The following is a 17,870-nucleotide window of genomic DNA, read 5'->3' as shown; positions in this document are numbered from 1 at the left end:
AGGGGGGAATCCACGGCTGAAGGACCGGCATCCGCCGGACCCTGCCGATTTTAAATCTCCCGCGCGCACGCGCGGGAGTGACGTCATCGCCGCTCCAGCGAATCGCAGCGCTGGAGCGGCGATACCCGGAAGACACGCCGGAGCAAGATGACATCCTGCTCGGCGTGGACCAGGTAAGTGGTACACACCTCGTTCCGAGGTAAGTATTTCATAATAGGCTAGTATGCGGTGCATACTAGCCTATTATGCCTTTTGCATTGCAGGTTTGGGAAAAAAAAAAAAAGTTTATGCGGTTTACAACCGCTTTAAGAATTATGATTTTCATCTACAAAGCGCTCTCCTTTAAAACATGTTTTTGTGTGGTTAAGGAAACAGTGGATGTAAACCCCATTCATGAAATCTGACCTGGGCACATACATTATGGCCGGGATTCAGAAAGGACTTACGACGGCGTATCTCCAGATAGGCATTATTCAGAAAGGCAGTTACGCCTGAATTTGGCCAACATACGACCGACGTAAGTCTCTTACGCCGTCGTATCTTGGGTGCATATTTACGCTGGCCGCAAGGGGCGCTTCCGTAGATTTACGCGTCGAATATGCAAATGACCTAGATACGCCGATTCACGAATGTACTTGCGCCCGTCGGATTTAGCCACGCCTTTTCATGTAAGGCTTATGTCCGGCGTAAGTTTACCCCTCATAAAGCAGGGGTAAGTCATGTTAAGGTGTGGACGTCGGAAACGTCGGAACAGCGTCGTATTTTACGTCGTTTGCGTAAGTCGTACGTGAATGGGGCTGGGCATAATTTACATTCACGTCTAAAGCATTGAGCCAACGTATCTTAGGGAGTATTTGCGACGTGATTCTGAGCACGCGCGTGCATGAGCCGTTCGATCGGCCATGCATTTACATGGGGTCACGGTTAAGAAAGGGAGCAAGTCCTTTCTGAATACAGTACGAGCCTCTCTATGTTACGTCAGTGTAGCGTATATGAGATGCGCTACGCCGCACTAAAGATAAGACAATCTCTCTGAATCCCGGCCAATATCTGTAGGCGCGGATTCACAAAGCACTTACGCTGACGTATCCCGAGATACGTCGCGTAAGTGTAACTATGCGCCGTCGTATCTGTGCGCCGTGCTCACAAAACTAGATACGCCTGAAAATAGGCTTCCTACGACCGACGTATCTTGCCTACGCCGTCGTATCGTGGGCGCATATTTACGATGTGCGCATTTGCCGCTCCCATTGATTTTCTATGCACATATGCAAATGAGGAAGATACGCCGATTCACGAACGTAGTTGCGCCCGGCGCATAATATACGCGGTTTGCGTAAGTCGTACATCCGGCGTAAAGTTATTCCCCATATAGGAGGCGCAACTCATGCAAAGGTATGGACCAGGGAACACAAGCCGTCGTATCTTTTGTCGTTTACGTTGTATGTGAATATGACTAGGCGTAGGTTACGTTCACGTCGTAGGCAGTGATCCGTCGTATCTTAGGGACGCCTCATTAGCATGGCTCACACCCACTTCCACCTACGCTGGCTTACGCCGAGGAAACCCAGCGTATCTTTAGGAGCGAGTGCTTTGTGAATCCAGTGCTTGCCTCTGTGCGCTGCGTAGGCGTAGCGTATATTAGATACGCTACGCCCACATAAATATGCGCCGATGTATGTGAATCCGGGCCGTAGTGTTTACTTATCCTCCAAAGCCCAAAGTGCTGTTGATTTCTGCTGCTCCATTCCTCTGTTATCAGCATGAGAACTTCTGACAAGCTCTCTAACACAGGAGATAAAAGCAGCTGAAAATTTGTGTCGGGGAGGGTGATTAGAGGGAGATTAGCAGAGAGCTGGTCTATTTACAGCACAGCTCAGCAAGTTTCTTCATTCCTCTGCCTATGTGGAGGGGGGGGGTGTGCCTTTCCTCCAATCAGCTCTCACACAGTGTATGCCCAGACTCAGTGGCGATCCGTAATGCTGGGCGCAGGGGCGCCGGCCCCTATTTATGCATCCGACCCCCTAATCTACATGTGGGGTGCCAGACACATGAATTCCAATAGGGTTTTTTTTTAAGCACGTGATTGGAGCTCTAATAGGCTTCAAAAAAGAGTAGTCTCGGGGCGCAGAGCCTATCCAGTTGTGTCACAATAGCAAATGAATATTCGCTATTGTCACACTGATTTGCCTCCCGGTCAATCAGAAAGCGGGTTCTGAGACCCGTTTCCCGATTGTCCGAAAGGATGAGCGATCCTATTGGCCTAGTAGGAGGAGGTAGGAGATGTGGGACCGCCGTTATGCAGAGGAGAAGACGCAGGGGAAGCCACTGCCTGCGCCATAGATGGGGAAAGTGCGGGGCTGGTAACTGACCAGGGAGGGGTGCCTGTGACCCGCCTGACCGATCCACCAGGGGGGGAGGGTGCGGGTGACCTGACCAACCGGGGTCGGTCAGGTCTTGACACAGGAAGATACATTTCTAACATGTGATGTGCACTTACTAAAGAATATAGCAAGGGAAGGACAGCAGATATACATGTAAAACTTATGTAGGGAGATTTGTTTCATCTCTGTGTATCATCTGAGGCTGTTCACTTCAATGGGTATAGGAGAGGGTTTACATCCACTTTATTAAGGAAACACTTCTATCATTTTAATTAAATAGAAAAATTCAATGTAAATATAAATCACATTATGAATGTAAATAAGAAAAAATGAACTTGTACAATATATTTAGGATCAGTCATCACCCACTTAGCCCCTATCTAATCAGACACAGTCACTGATTGGATATCACTGTTCAGCTGACAATTTTGCACCCGGCTTTTTTTATTTTTCCATCAAAATTTGTCAAGCCCAGTGGTGCCAATAGGGCCACTCATACCTCACATTTTTTCTGATATTAGAGCATGTATGTCAGCATTACTACTCACTATACCCTAACTGTAAACTGGTGCTAGCAGAGCCTATTCTTTAATTGTTTCAGGTTTTATACGTTATACATTTTTTTTTTTACTGTACTGTAGTAATTGCTTTCTAATATGTTATTTTTTTTTTATTACAACGAATATTTTGGGGATCAAAACTGCATTGCCAGTATGTATATACAATATATTAATTTCTGTTCACACTATGTATGTTCTTCTAATGGCCACTAGATGGAGACATGTACATAGCTTCTTTTTGTTACGCTAAAGATAATTCAGAATATTAGTAGTATTTGCTTTAAAAGTTAGAATTTCCAGCTTATACTGTGTTGTTTTCAAACAATGTGACATTTCTACAACTACGGTACCACTTTCTAATAAGTAAATAAATCTTTAAAAGATACATCATTTATTACACCCCAAGAAACATTTTGTATTGCAGCCTTGACCTTGCAACAAAATTGTAAATAAAAAAAAAATGATTTGTATGGTTGTTAGCATCCCCCCCCCCCAGGTTACTTTTGCACCCCCCACATTATCCCATCAGTTCTCTGCATTATGATAAAGAGTTGGGGTGGAGGAACTTGACTGGCCTGGCTTCTGATTTCCTGTTCAGGGATTCTGATGACTGGCCTGAGTCCTGATCTCAACCCGATAGAACACCAAGTTAGTTGGCTAGTGTGTGAAAAACTTCCTATGTGTGGAGAATATGCAGTAACCCTCCAGTGCTCTAAGAATTGACATGAAATGCCAGTAATGTTGGAGTTTAACCAATAAAAATATTGCTTGGAGAGCCGTATTTTATGACATGACCCAAATCGGTTTTTAGGAGCCTCGGGTCAAAGCCATAGTGGGGAAGATTTACTAAAACTGGAGCGTGCAGCTCCGCAGAGAAACAATCAGCTTCCACGTTTTCTTGTCAAAGCTTAATTGAACAAGCTAAAGTTAGAAGCTGATTGGTCTCCCCTAATCCCCACATGGCCTCACCTCCCCTAGAAAAACTCTAGACATACTTCTTGTTTTAAGTGGTTTGTTTTTTTGGTAACATATCAGAACGGCACAAAATACATCATTGTATCACACACAAAGTACCGTAATCACCAGTACATCATTATTATTATTATTATTATTATTATTATTATTATAGTAAAATATATATATTTTTTAAATAACAAACATGTTATACTTACCTCCACTGTACGGCTCGTTTTGCACACAGTGGCCCCAATCCTGGTCTTCTGGGGTCCCTCAGCAGCTGTCTCGGCTCCCCCCGCAAGAGCTTTCCACCTTAATGTGAGCGAGCTCGCATACAGTAGGTGGCCATAGCCGCCTACTGTATCACTCGGCCCCGACCCCCGACGCACCGCGTCATTGGATGTGATTGACAGCAGCGCCAGCCAATGGCTGCGCTGCTTTCAATTCATCCAGTGTAGCCAATCAACGGCCAGGCTGAGAACCGAGGAGGATGACAGGGACGAGCGCGAGACTTTTGAGGGGTCAGGTAAGTAGAACGGGGGTAAGGTAAAAAAAACATTTACCTTTACAACCCCTTTAAGAGTTTTGGGCTTTCCTCCTCAAATATGTTGCATAAAAACTCACATATCCTTGATTAAAGGAGTTGTAAATAAAAAAAAATGTTATGCTGAAATGACTGTTTACAGGGTATAGAGACATAATAGTTAACTGATTCCTTTTAAAAAACGATTAAAAATAGATAAAAATCAATCATATAATGTACCTGTAGTTTCTAGTTTTTGCATGTTGTTTCCTGCCTCTCTGTACAGAGCCACAGAGCCAAAACAGGGCAGAAACTGATTGGTGCTGAGGGGTTTTATACACACAGTAATCACACCTCCTTGAAGTTAGTGACCACAGAGAGAAAGCTCCCAGTACTGTGGTTATCAGGAAACAGACAACCAGGAAGTGTGGAGATCACAGAAGAATTACAGCAACTTGAGAGCAAAAACGAACAATGAGGACATGAAAACAGCACTGCATTAAGGTAAAGGAAGCTATTAAGATAAAAAAAAAATTCCTTTACAAACCCTTTAACTGCTGCGCTTAAGAAATACAGTAACTATATAGCGTGGAGGTTCTATGGGAAGACCATTCATTTATGGGAAGACCAAACAATTTAGTGCAGGATTGCCTACACCAGTGCACCAATGTCCCATAGACTTGGTGGATGTTGCTCAGGGCTCAAGTCCTGCGGGAACGCGTGGGAACGGAGTTCCTGCACTTTTTCTCAGCAGGAACGCAGTTCCCTTTGCAGGACGAGAGCAGCCGAGAGCAGCCGAGCCACCCGAGCCAATCCTTCACTAAACGGCGATGCCCAGCTCGAGTCACTGTCAGGGGCAGGCGAACCTTAGTAATCCTTTATGTTACTGGCCACTTTCTGTATATGGATTCATCGGGTAGTGTGCGGGTATTCCGTCACTTCCTCGATGCCGCAATGTCTCCTGGGAGCTTTTGTCATTGTTCCCAGGAGACATTGCGGAGGCCTGCCGCGAGTTATCGCGGGATTTAGAAAGAACTTGCTTAAAGAAAAACATGCGCTTTAGTAATTATGCATATGAGCGTATCATTTATTATTTTTGGTGGGGGAGTGGATCTTGGGTGGGAGTTCCCACACTTTTTTCCCCAGGACTTGACCCCTGATGTTGCTCCTGCAATCCTGGTACATCACATTTAAGTCTGTGGGGTATTAGAACACAGATGCGGGCAGCCCGGCAGTACATTGCTACTGCAAACAGGGCATAAGGCTGTAGCCATCAGGTTGTGCAAAATTGGGGACCCAGCTTAGTATATTTAGGGACAGCCCATCAGGTTCCATACCCAGGCATTTTAGATTGAGCAGCCTTTTTTTATATTTCTAAACCAAAACCTTACTATGAGAGGAGGACCCCTTGGGCTTATTGGAGGGTGAGAAACCAGCACAGTGCCAGTGAAAAAGAATAAAGACAGTATCTGGCTATGCTCATAGTGTATCCTAAACATGTTGTGCGTCCTACGCAGTGTGCGTAGCTTGATACATCTTTATTCCTCCCCCCATTGCCTAGGCTACCAGCCTACTGTCTTCCCTGAACATGGTGTAAACCAGCGCTGGGTCCTGGAGCCCAGTGCCAGAACTTGGCTCCACTAACTTGCCTGGCAAGGAGACACTAGCTAGGGCTCCTGGGACGATAACCCCACATGTCTTGAGGGGTGCCTGTTGGTCACCCCCTCTATGGCAGCCAGTATCTCCTTGATTTGGGGAGTGTCACATCTTCAGCTCTGAGGGATACATGCTGGGACTTATATTCTTTATCTTTTGGGGATTGGATCCCCCCAAAAGTGAAGGACTACAAGTCCCAGCATTAACTTATGAGATCCAAGGATGTAACACTCCTAAAATGAAGGACTACAAATCCCAATGTTAACCTCTGAGATCTAAGAATGTGACCCCTAAGGCCCCGTACACACGATAGAATCCATCCGCTGAAAAATCTCAGCGGATGGGTTTCAGCGGATAGATTCTATGGTGTGTACATTCCTGCGGATATTTGTAAAAATTTTTGTAAAAATGTTGTAAAAATTTGTAGACATGTCTACAAATCTATCCGCTTGAATTGGCTCCCGCGGATCAATCCGGTGGTCTGTACAGACTCACCGGATCGATCCGTCCGAAGGGCTCCCCCGCATGCGTCGTAATGATTCGACGCATGCGTGGAATTCCTTTTATGACAGCGTCGCGCACGTCGCCACGCCATCATCGCGGCGACGGCGCGACACGTCATCGCGAGGGGATTTCGGCGTGGATTTCGATCCGATGGTGAGTACACTCCATCGGATCCAAATCCATGGAAATCCTCGAGAGGATTTATCCGCGGATACGGTCCGGTGGACCGTATCTGCGGATAAATCCTCTCGTGTGTACTAGGCCTTAGATTTCAGGGTTTGGGGGGGTGTAATGTCCTCAGCTCTGAGGAGTTCATGCTGGGACTTGTAGTCCTGCACTTTGGGGGGGGGGGTCACGTCCCCCAAAAGTGAAGGATTATAAGTCCCAGCATGAACCCCTGAGATCTGTGGCCTCCTCCTCCCTTTTCTATCCCTCCGTGGGTGTCCTCTGTTATCCAGCACCAGCTCATCTGCCATCGTCTCTATCCCTGCATCTCTGGCCGGGTTCCTCATGACAGCCCATCAGGTTCCATACCGAGCCTCACCTCAGATTCTCAAATCCACTTCCCTTCCCTTTCTGAGCAGGGGGCCACCACCGCCGAGGCTGGAGGGGGTGGGGGGAGCTGAGAACCAGGAGGAGGATGAGGAAGTTACATCTTCCTCCGCTCTAATTGCTGGGACTCTGTCTGCATTATGTGGGATCACTGGTTTCTAGACACCAGGTGGTCCTAGCAACCAGACAGTGAGCAGTAATAGCCAGCGGTGGAACCAGAGGAATTGGGACTAGTACTGTGAGTGAAGCGTGGCCTTTTACTGAAATGTGTATCACAAGAAGTTAAATTGTAATCAAGTGCTTAAACTAATCACTAATCACTACACTAGTCTCTAGCACCAATTCCTCCTTCTAGCACAAATCCCCCCTCCCCTAATCCTCCGTCTAACACAAATCCCCCCAAATGGGCCTTCTAGCACAAACCCCCCACCCCCATTCCTCCTTCTAGCACAAATCTCCCCCCATTCCTCCTTCTAGCACAAATTCCCCCTCCCCTAATCCTCCGTCTAACACAAATCCCCCCAAATGGGCCTTCTAGCACAAACCCCCCACCCCCATTCCTCCTTCTAGCACAAATCTCCCCCCATTCCTCCTTCTAGCAAAAATCCCCCCTATTCCTCCTTCTAGCATAAATCCCCTGCATTCCTCCATCTAGCACAAATCCCCCCTCCCCATTCCACCTTCTAGTACAAATCCCCATTCCTCTTTCTATCACAAATCCCCCCTTCATTCCTCCTTCTAGCAAAAATCCCCCGCCATTCCTCTGTCTAGCACAAACCCCCCATAGCTCCTTCTAGCACAAATCCCCCTCCCCATTCCTCCTTTTAGCACAAATCCCCCCCTCCATCCCTCCTAGCACAAATTCCCCTCCCTTATTCCTCCTTCTAGCACAAATCCCCCCTCCCCATTGCTCCTTCTAGCACAAATCACACCCCTCCATTCCTCCGTCTAGCACAAATTCCCCTCCCCTCATTCCTTTTTCTAGCACAAATTCCCCTCCCTCATCACCCTCCTCCACAAGCCTCCCCCTTCCAATCATAGAGGAGTAGTGAGGAGGTTCAGAATGTGGGAAGGTTGCTAATTACTATTCGAGCTAAGAGCGATCCTTCTGCTGTATAGTGGAGCGCTCCACTGACAGGATGGAAGAGAGCACAGAGAGCCTGCACCTCCTTCCTGCTCTCCCCTCATTTCCCTTGACACTTCTCCTGTACCCACCCCTTGTCCCGGGCCTGAGTGCAGGAATTGGGCAGAAGCGAAATCCCTGTGCCACAATGTCCATAGAGGGGGGCCACAACTGAAATCTGGGGGGCACCCCCATAGATCTGGTCATGGAGTGCAGGGCGCATCTTCTGCTTCCCGCGGGAGAGGAGCTGACCGGGACAGCACACAGAGGAGGGCGAGAGCCCCGCTGCTTAGTGCAACAGGCATTTGGTGGGAAACAGCAGTACAGTGTATACTCCTGTTCTCTGCCTCAGCATTCAGCTCTCTGTGTGGCCAGGAGTCAGACCTGGAGGAGGGAGGTGTGCAACAAGGATGTGCGAGGAGACAAGGCTGGTGGGCTGTTAGGACATGCAGCCCGGCGGCCCCAGCCCACCGGGCAAATGCCGGTCTGTCCTATGGCCAGTACAGGCCTGGTTTGGGAATAGCAAATAGCCATAAACTCACTCTTGCAGTATAGTTCTAGCACTCTGTAAAATAAACGTTCTACTGTTCACAGCTGCATCTGAGGTGGTCTTGCTACTATCTATGCAAATCTGGATGCCAAATATCACCTTAAGCCTAGTCCTTACTGTGAATCACAGTATATTAAGTTTGCCTTTACTGACTGGTTTGGTGCCTGTTTTCCTTGATATAGTGCTACTACTGGATACTAAGTATTACTTCCAGTGATTCCCTTGTATGTTTGTACACTCACCCTGGTGTGTCAGAGGTGCTGAGGTTTCCTAAAGGGACACTAAAGGATTTTTTTTTTAGCTAAATAGCTTCCTTTACCTTACTGCAGTCCTGGTTTCATGTCCTCATTGTTTGTTTTTGCTCTAATCCTTCTCTGTTCTGAACACTTCCTGGTTGTCTCTTTCCTGATGAAAAAAGTCATGGGAGCTTTCTCTCTGTGGTCACTAATCAAGGAGGTGCGATTACTGTGTGTCTAAAACCCCTCAGAACAATCAGTTTCGTTTTCCAAACCATCACTGCCCTGTATTGGTTCTGTGCAACAGAGAGGCAGGAAGCATGCAAAAACTAAACTGAAACTACAGGTACATGTTATGATTGATTTTTATCTATGTTTAATCATTCTTAAAAGGAATCAGTTAACTATTATGTCTCTATACCCTGTAAACAGTCATTTCAGCAAAACATTTTTTTTCCTTTACAACTCCTTTAAGAAGGTAAAGGCAAAGAACAGAGGACCCATCCTATCCAACAGCTCCTACAGGGGTAGTGCTACACCAGGTATCATCTTTATTGCATAATTACATTAGTCCAGCTTCGACTGATGTAAGTACACATTTCTCATTCCTGAGGGGCCACTGGAGAAGCTAACATGCACTAGTAGATTGTGAGAAGAGAATATGCGTACACACATTCATATTAAAAATCATTGTGCATTCAATGAATGGACAAATGCTGTTTGAACATTTCACTTGCTTTTATGAAGTAGAGAGGAAGAGTGGTGACATCACAATCTCCAATTCATCCAAAGAGAATGCCTTGTATTCATTGAAAAAATTACAAAGTGTTGTGTAAACGATGGCATTTCCAAGCAACCGACCTGCTCTCTCTGGTCAGTGTGCATGGGAAGCCGTTTGGCACAGGACCCAGAACATGGTGGCTATCAATGTACCTGTGCCAACTGCTACAGTGATTCTTGGCTTCACCTCAGGTATGAGATATGCATAAATGTATTGGTCCAAGCTGGACCAAAGTTACTATACAATAAAGATCATACTTGGAATTCAGCTTCAAACCACTAGATGGTGCATGCCTGTGAAACACTCATGATCACAAATTTGAATGACTGACAGCAGAAGATGTGACAGCATGATTCTACCTACTATACACCATGCAAGATCCAGCCATTTAGCTCCTGCCTGGGTTCTAAAAGCCTGAACTTAATAATTGATTCTTGTGCTAGACTTCCAGATCATGAACATATGATAAACTAGAAAAAGAGAAAAAGTCTTATGATCAGTACTCTGACAGAAGACATCATCATTTGACCAGATTTTAATGCAAACACGTAATAGTCAGACATAGGTATTGCTTGGGTTGATTTTACCTCAAACGTTGGAATTTTAAAGGCAATAGTAAATTTAAAAAATATATATAAAAAATATATTTTTATTACAAAAAATAAATAAATTCCAAAAGGACAAAAGTACTCCACAAATGCAGAACAACAATGGTTAAAAAATGGATTACATGAAAAAACATGAACATCTGACAGAGATAAATCGTAACTGCATCAGACCGGCTGCGTAGTCCAATGCGTTTTGAAAATGCAATAAATATAGAAGATTCTTCATCAGGGACGGCATCCATTTCTGAAATTGCAGAACATATTATCAATGCATAGAATACATATTGTATCACAATATGAATACCCACAGTAAACATTTCAGCGCATGTAGCAGCGCCTAATTCACAATATATAGTTACAAACTTACGTGTCCATCTGTTTATTCAAGAAAAACACAGCTCCTCCATCTCGGACAGTCAGTAGGTATTGCTTGCACCTATACATAGAGAGACCATTGTGATCTAAAATTAGCCTGTTTCTAAGCACTATAAAAAGGTAACTCCAACCAAAACTGTTTCCCTGGTTTTGGTTTGAGTTGAGAAGGGTTTCAATTTCTTAGAGCCTCAGGATTTTCGTGCTGTCTTTGTCCTCATTGGATGGATTCCACTCACTATCTCTCTTGGGGACCCTGGTTTTGGTTTGAGTGGAGCAGGGTTTGAACCTTTTAGAGCCTCCGATTATTGTGCTGTCTTTGTCCTCATTGGAGAGATCCACTCACTATTTCTCTTGGGGACCAGGGCCATCTTTTCCATTGGGCACGCTGGGAAGTTGCCCGGGGGCCCCGCTTGCCTGGGGGGCCCCACCGGCTGCCCAGCAACCCCAGTAAAAAATTATGGAGAGTGACGGGTTAGAACTGCCCATGCCCAGTTCGCAGAAATCACAGAGAACATCCGGTCCTCCACGAGTGCGGGGGGTTGCTGATGTAAGGGGGGAGTGAATGCAAAAATGTAAGGGGGCACTGATATTAAGGTTCCCCCTCCTATATTAGTGACCCCCCTTACCTTAGTGTATTTAATCTAAGGAAGGTGGTCTCTGGTCACTAGAGTACCCCCCACATCAGAGTCTGCAGGATTCCCACTTACAATGCAAGGGGGAACTCAGTCTGCGGACCCTGATGTAAGTGGGAAAGAAAAAGCAGTGGACTCTGATATAAGGTTGTCTCTGGTCACCAGAGCCCCCCTCCACATCGGAGTTCCCCCCTTAGATCATGATCTGCAGCGTTCCCCTTTACATAAGAGTTCCCTTTCACTGTAAGGGGGAATCCTGCAGACTCTGATGTAAGAGGAAACTCTGTGCTGGCTGGGTTATTGTAACCTGACCTTCATGTCAATGAAGACATTTTTTTTTTTTACTTTTGTTTAACTTAAACACATTTCTAATAGCACTAGCTATATGTTTATAGTTTAAATACTGACATTTGCATTGTTGGGCACTGAAAACTGTAATTTTAGGTACTTTTTTTGCAGTGGCAGTAAAAAATGTGGTTCTGCCAGTAAATGTTATGATTTTTGTCAGTAATTCTCGTGCGTATTTGTGTAGACAGGGCCCCAGTGCACTGTATTGCCCGGGGGCCTATAATGCTCTTAAGATGACACTGTTGGGGACCCTGGTTTTGGTTTTAGTGAGGAAGGGTTTGAACCTTTTCGAACCCTAAGTTTTTTGTGCGGTCTTTGTCCCTATTGGAGAGATCCACTCATTATTTCTTTTGGGGATCCTGGTTTTGATTTGAGTCGGGAAGGGTTTGAACCTCCTAGAGCCTTAGGTTTTTGTGTTGTCTTTGTATTCATTGGAGAATCACTATTTCTTTTGGGGATCCTGGTTTTGGTTTGATGGGGGTAGGGTTTGAACTTTGTAGAGCCTCTGATTTTCTGTGCTATCTTTGACTACATTGGAGAGATCCACTCATTATTTCTCTTGAGGACCCAGGTTTTGGATTGAGCGGGGAAGGGTATGAATCTCTTAGGGCCTCAGGTTTTTTGTGATGTCTTTGTACTTATTGGAGAGATCCACTCACTATTTATCTTGGGGACCATTGTTTTTCAGACAAAGTGAGGGGAAATCAAAATTTTTATAGATGTCATCGTGTTGTCTTATTAACATTCTTGAAGAAGTGTGTACACCCTGAAAGCTTGTCCTGAAAATGTGGATATTATATATATATATATATATATATATATATATATATATATATTGTGAAGGATGCTTCAGTTTAATTCTCCCTGCTCGTTATGCTGTGTGTGTGTTAGAGGATTTCAGGTGTGACTCATTCCTCGGCTAACAGGCTGTTGATATGGTAATGACCTTTCCTCAGCCAGTCCTAGTTCAAAGGGTAAATGGTCTAGTGTGTTGTGTGAAGAAGCCCTGTGGTTACTGTTTACTGTGATTAGAAGGGGCTCATGTTAATTATTCTGATTGCTTCATTGTGGTAATTATCGCTTCTACATGCGGGGCCAGGCTGCCTAGATAATGTATTCTGTACAACTAGTAATTAACGTCACTGATGTCATTATCTAAAGAAATGTGTCTGGCAGGTTCGGTGCCAGAGGGTCTAGAGACTGATTAGTTCAAGGAGATATCATTGTTTCCAAGGATCTGTATTGAAGACCCCCACTGTGTGAGGGGGGGCGGAGATTTGTCATTGTAACAGTTTGTAAATTACATATAAGCTGTGTGTTATACCATTAAAGCTGTCTTGTTCCAGCAGTAAGCGTGACCCATGTGTGGCTTATTGGGGCGATTCCAGGAATGTTCCTCCTCGTGGAATATTGGGGTGATGCTCTTTAAGGAAGAAGGGAATATTTTACGGGGATATCATTCTAATACCGTCACAAATTGGTTGGCAGCAGCGGGATTTTTCCTTCTACTCTCCTTTACACCCGGATTCCAAGCAGACACTGGAAGAACTACTGGAAGTCGTGGAAGGATTGCTAGCAACAAAACCAAGCGGGGCATCATAGCAGAATTAATGGAGCTAGACCAGGAGAACTTGGTTGCAGCAACGCCAGCAGTACAAGAGATGGAGACACCAGTGATTCAGGAAGAGGAATCACCAGCCAACAAGCTAATGAGAGAGAAGCTAGCAAGGTTCGGTCCGAACCCAACGGCGGATGTGGTGTTGAAAGTGATGGACCTGTTAGCGGAGGAGGCTAAACAAATAAGAGACGCAGAACTACAGTTAAAACTGGCAGCAGTCCAACAAGCAGCCGCACATTCTCCAAACAGTGACGCAAGGAAGATTCCGTTTAGCGCTTTTAAAGCTTTTGATGAAAAAGACTGTGAAATTGGTAACTACCTGGCAGATTTTGAGCGACAATGTAACCTGCACCGAATAGCTAGAAGAGAGTGGGTTGCAATATTGTCAGGCAAACTGTCAGGCAAAGCTTCTGATGCTTTCCGGACCGTGCCAGATCAGGATATCCATAGCTACGCCCGGGTTAAAGAAGTGCTCCTGGCTCGTTATGCAGTAACCCCAGAGTCCCACCGACAGAAGTTCAGGGACTCACGCAAAACCACAAAAGACTCTTACGCGGAATGGGCATGCCAGTTATCCCTGTCGGCCTCTAACTGGGTTAACAGCAGCCAGGCCACCACCGCAGAGGACATTTTGCAACTAATGCTCCTGGAGCAATTTTACAATCACATCCAGACGGACGTCAAAGACTGTGTGAGGCCTCGTACACACGACAGAGTTTCTCGGCAGAATTCGTCGAGAATCTCGGTGAAGAGCCGGATTCTGTCGAGAAACTCTGTCGTGTGTACATTTTCGGCCCGATGGAGCCGCCGAGGAACTCGTCGAGCAAATAGAGAGCAGGTTCTCTATTTTCTCGATGGCAGTGGATTTTGGCTCGACGAGTTATTCATCGGGCTGTTTTTTAAACGAGAAACTCGGTCGTGTGTATGCTAAGAAACCTGTCAAAAACTTAGACACTGGAGACCAACATAGGTAAAACTAGCGTTTGGAATGGAGATAGCACATTCGTGTCGCTTCCAACATTATTTAATCGTTTATTTGCAGCGCTTTACACAATTTTTTGTAAGGGCACAAAACAGCAATATAATTTTTATTTTTTATGATATTCACACAGAGTTCCTTAAAATTAGGTGTAACCTTTTTCTTACTGGTCTCAATATTTGTTATTTTTATTATTGTCACCTTATTTTGGTCCTGTGTTTTAAATCCTGCTTTTAATATTCACCTTAATTTTAAATTAAAAAAAAATGCAAATCCTTTTTTTTTTGTAATGTCAAGTTCCCCCCATAGAAACCTTATTGCTTTGTCTTATCTCATCTGTCCCTTTCAAATTACACCTTATATCCAAAATTAAAAAAAAAATAACCTGCCTTCTCACTTGCAAAATTTAAATGTAAAAAAATACAAGGACAAGTATGAACTGGAAAAAAAAAATTACCATTTATTTTGGTTAGAAAAATAAATTAACTATGCAAAAGTCAGCACTGGAGAGCTTGCTGCCATTTGTGCACAGCCAGGTGTGGCCTGATGTGACTGGTGAGCAGTTGGAGGCCAAAATGGGGACTTGAGAGGTTCATTCAGGAAGTCACGCATCAAGGTCTTGGACTCCCCGAGGTCACAAACTGGAGCAGGGCAGGCAGATGTCACCAGGTTGTGGTACTATAGCAGCCTGAACTCTGGTACACCACATGGAAGTAAGGGAGTCACTTTCTTGATTTCTTCAAGGCCTTCCTTGGTGGCTTCCCTGCAGCCTGCTCTTTCACCTTCTCTGCAGCCTTCTCAGCAGCCTTCCTCTTCTGCCTGGCTGGAGGTGGTGCCACAGGGGTAGTACTCATGCCAGGAGGAGGAGTAGACGAAGGTGGTGGAGGATGAGTAGCCGACGGTGGTGGAGGAGGAGGTGGAGGAGGAGGAGCAGTAGAAGGAGGAGGAGTAGAAGGAGGAGGAGTAGAAGGAGGAGGAGCAGTAGAAGGAGGAGGAGCAGTAGAAGGAGGAGGAGTAGAAGGAGGAGGAGCAGTAGAAGGAGGAGGAGTAGAAGGAGGAGGAGCAGTAGAAGGAGGAGGAGTAGAAGGAGGAGGAGTAGAAGGAGCAGGATACGAAGAGGAAGAAGAATGTTCAGAAGGAGCAGGAGAAGAAGAGGAAGAAGAATGTTCAGAAGGAGCAGGAGAAGAAGAGGAAGAAGAATGTTCAGAAGGAGCAGGAGAAGAAGAGGAAGAAGAATGTTCAGAAGGAGCAGGAGAAGAAGAGGAAGAAGAATGTTCAGATGGAGCATGAGAAGAAGAAGAAGGTGGGGGAGCTTGAGAAGGAGCATGAGAAGAAGAAGAAGAAGGTGGGGGAGCTTGAGAAGGAGCATGAGAAGAAGAAGAAGAAGGTGGGGGTGCTTGAGAAGGAGCATGAGAAGAAGAAGAAGAAGAAGAAGGTGGGGGAGCTTGAGAAGGAGCATGAGAAGAAGAAGGTGGGGGAGCTTGGGAGTTATGTGGTGTGTGAGGATGGGGATGGCGGCAAATCACAGTGTCCTCCGTGAGAAGACCCCTCACCCCCTGATTTGCGAGGGTGATGAGGAGTCCCTCAAAGAGGAGGCGCTGGTCTAATGTCATTTCTGACATTTTGGCCAAAACCACTGTTACAAATCCCTCCTGAGCAGTGGGAGGCTGTTGAAGGGTTGCATGGGCGTCCCGAATGAGGGCTAGTGAGGCGTCACGCACCCTTGTATCCCTCACCTGCCTTCTCGGACGCAGGCGAAGAGGAGACACCTGACATCTTGTGCTTGGCCCAGCAACCTCGTCCAACCCACTTGGGCCTGCCACCTCATCCGCTCCACTTGGGCCTGCCACCACGTTAGAGATACTTGGGCCTGCAGCCTCCTCCAAGCCACTCACCCTGTCCTCCTCCTGCCTGGCATTTTCCTGATCCTCCTGCTGCCTGGTCTCGTCCTGTGTATGGAAAAAAAGTACAGTTTTACTATTTAACAATTGTGTTTTTTTTTTTTTTAAGCTCCTGACTGTTGCATTTTTTTTAGTCACGACTTAGCTAAGCCAATCATTGTGACCCATGTTTTATGGTCAATCACACCACAAAAATTCATGGCCAATACTGACAAATTTTCTGTATAACACTTTTAGATCTAATTTTTTTTTACCTTTAACATCTTAATTTACATCTCTTTAACAACATTTAAACACCACACATTTGCACATTGAAAGTACTATATACCTGGCTCCAGCTGGGCAAATCCGGATCTTCATCCAGGATGGAAGGCTGCTGAGAGGGTTCATCTGCAGAGGGAGCAGCAGGTTGGCTGGAGGGAAGGCTGGAGGGAAGGCTGGACCTTCTGTGCCTTCTGGGGGCAAGGCTCGAAAGTGACTCCCTTACCTCCAGGTGTTCATCCAGGAAGCTCAGTTTGCTGTAGTACCACAACTTTGGTTTAAATACCCGCCCTGCTCCAGCTCCAGACCTCATCGAAGCCAAGACCTTGTTGCGTGCCTTCCTGTAGGTGCCTCTCAAGGTCCCAATTTTGACCTCCAACTGGTCAGTTGTCACATCAAACCCCACCTGTCTCCGCACAAGTGGGAGCAGGCTCTCCAGTGCAGTTTTGCGCAACTCTCTATTTCTAGATATGGGGTCTTTGGTGGCCCACAGAACAGGAAGTTCTTGCCACCGATCAATGAATATCTCCAAGAATTCTGGTCTGTTAAAGAGATTCATCTTTTCCTGTCCAAAACCAAGGATAAAAAAATAATGTCAATACACAGTCTATAAAGTCAATTACTCTTTCTCACAAGCTAGCCCTTAAAGGGTCACTAATGGATAACTATATTTTTGGAGGAAATTACTGTTTACAGTGTCTAGAGACATACAAGTGCATACATATAATGTGCCTCTAGTTTCACTTTTGGTTTTAAATTGATTTAATGTTTCTGTGAAGTAAAGAGACACACAGAACCAAAAAACAAAAAACCAGGGCATATTTTTAGTTCTAAAATTATTAGCATTGTTTTGGTGGATTTTTAGACACACAGCTTAGACCACAGTGACAAGCTCCCCTGATAAATTTGAGAGGGAGCCAGAGAACCAGGAAGTGATGATTTATGCAAAGGATTACAGCTGCTTAAAAGCAAAAAGGGACAATGAGGACATGAAATCAAGACTGATATAATGTAAAGTTAGTTATTTCTGCCCCAAACAATTTTGGCTTATTGCTCCTTTAAATGTCTGTCTTTCCTGAATATGCCACTGCTGTCCCAAGTTCGAAGCATACCTACACGCTTGTCGTTAAAACGTCTTTCTTACGCAACCCGGTCATATGGACGCTACATGTGTTCGAGCCTTATATACACTCCGCACACGACATCCGCCCATGCTTAAATAAAATTGATGTTTCCCCCCCGCCCCTTATCTTCCGTCGCAAAAACGACAAGGAGGAATTGGCAGCAGATCATGTTGGGTCAGTTCCTAGGAAACAGATGAC

Source organism: Rana temporaria, chromosome 3 (genome assembly GCF_905171775.1).
Source record: "Rana temporaria chromosome 3, aRanTem1.1, whole genome shotgun sequence".
Lineage (NCBI taxonomy): Eukaryota > Metazoa > Chordata > Amphibia > Anura > Ranidae > Rana > Rana temporaria.
This window is presented reverse-complemented; position numbering follows the sequence as displayed.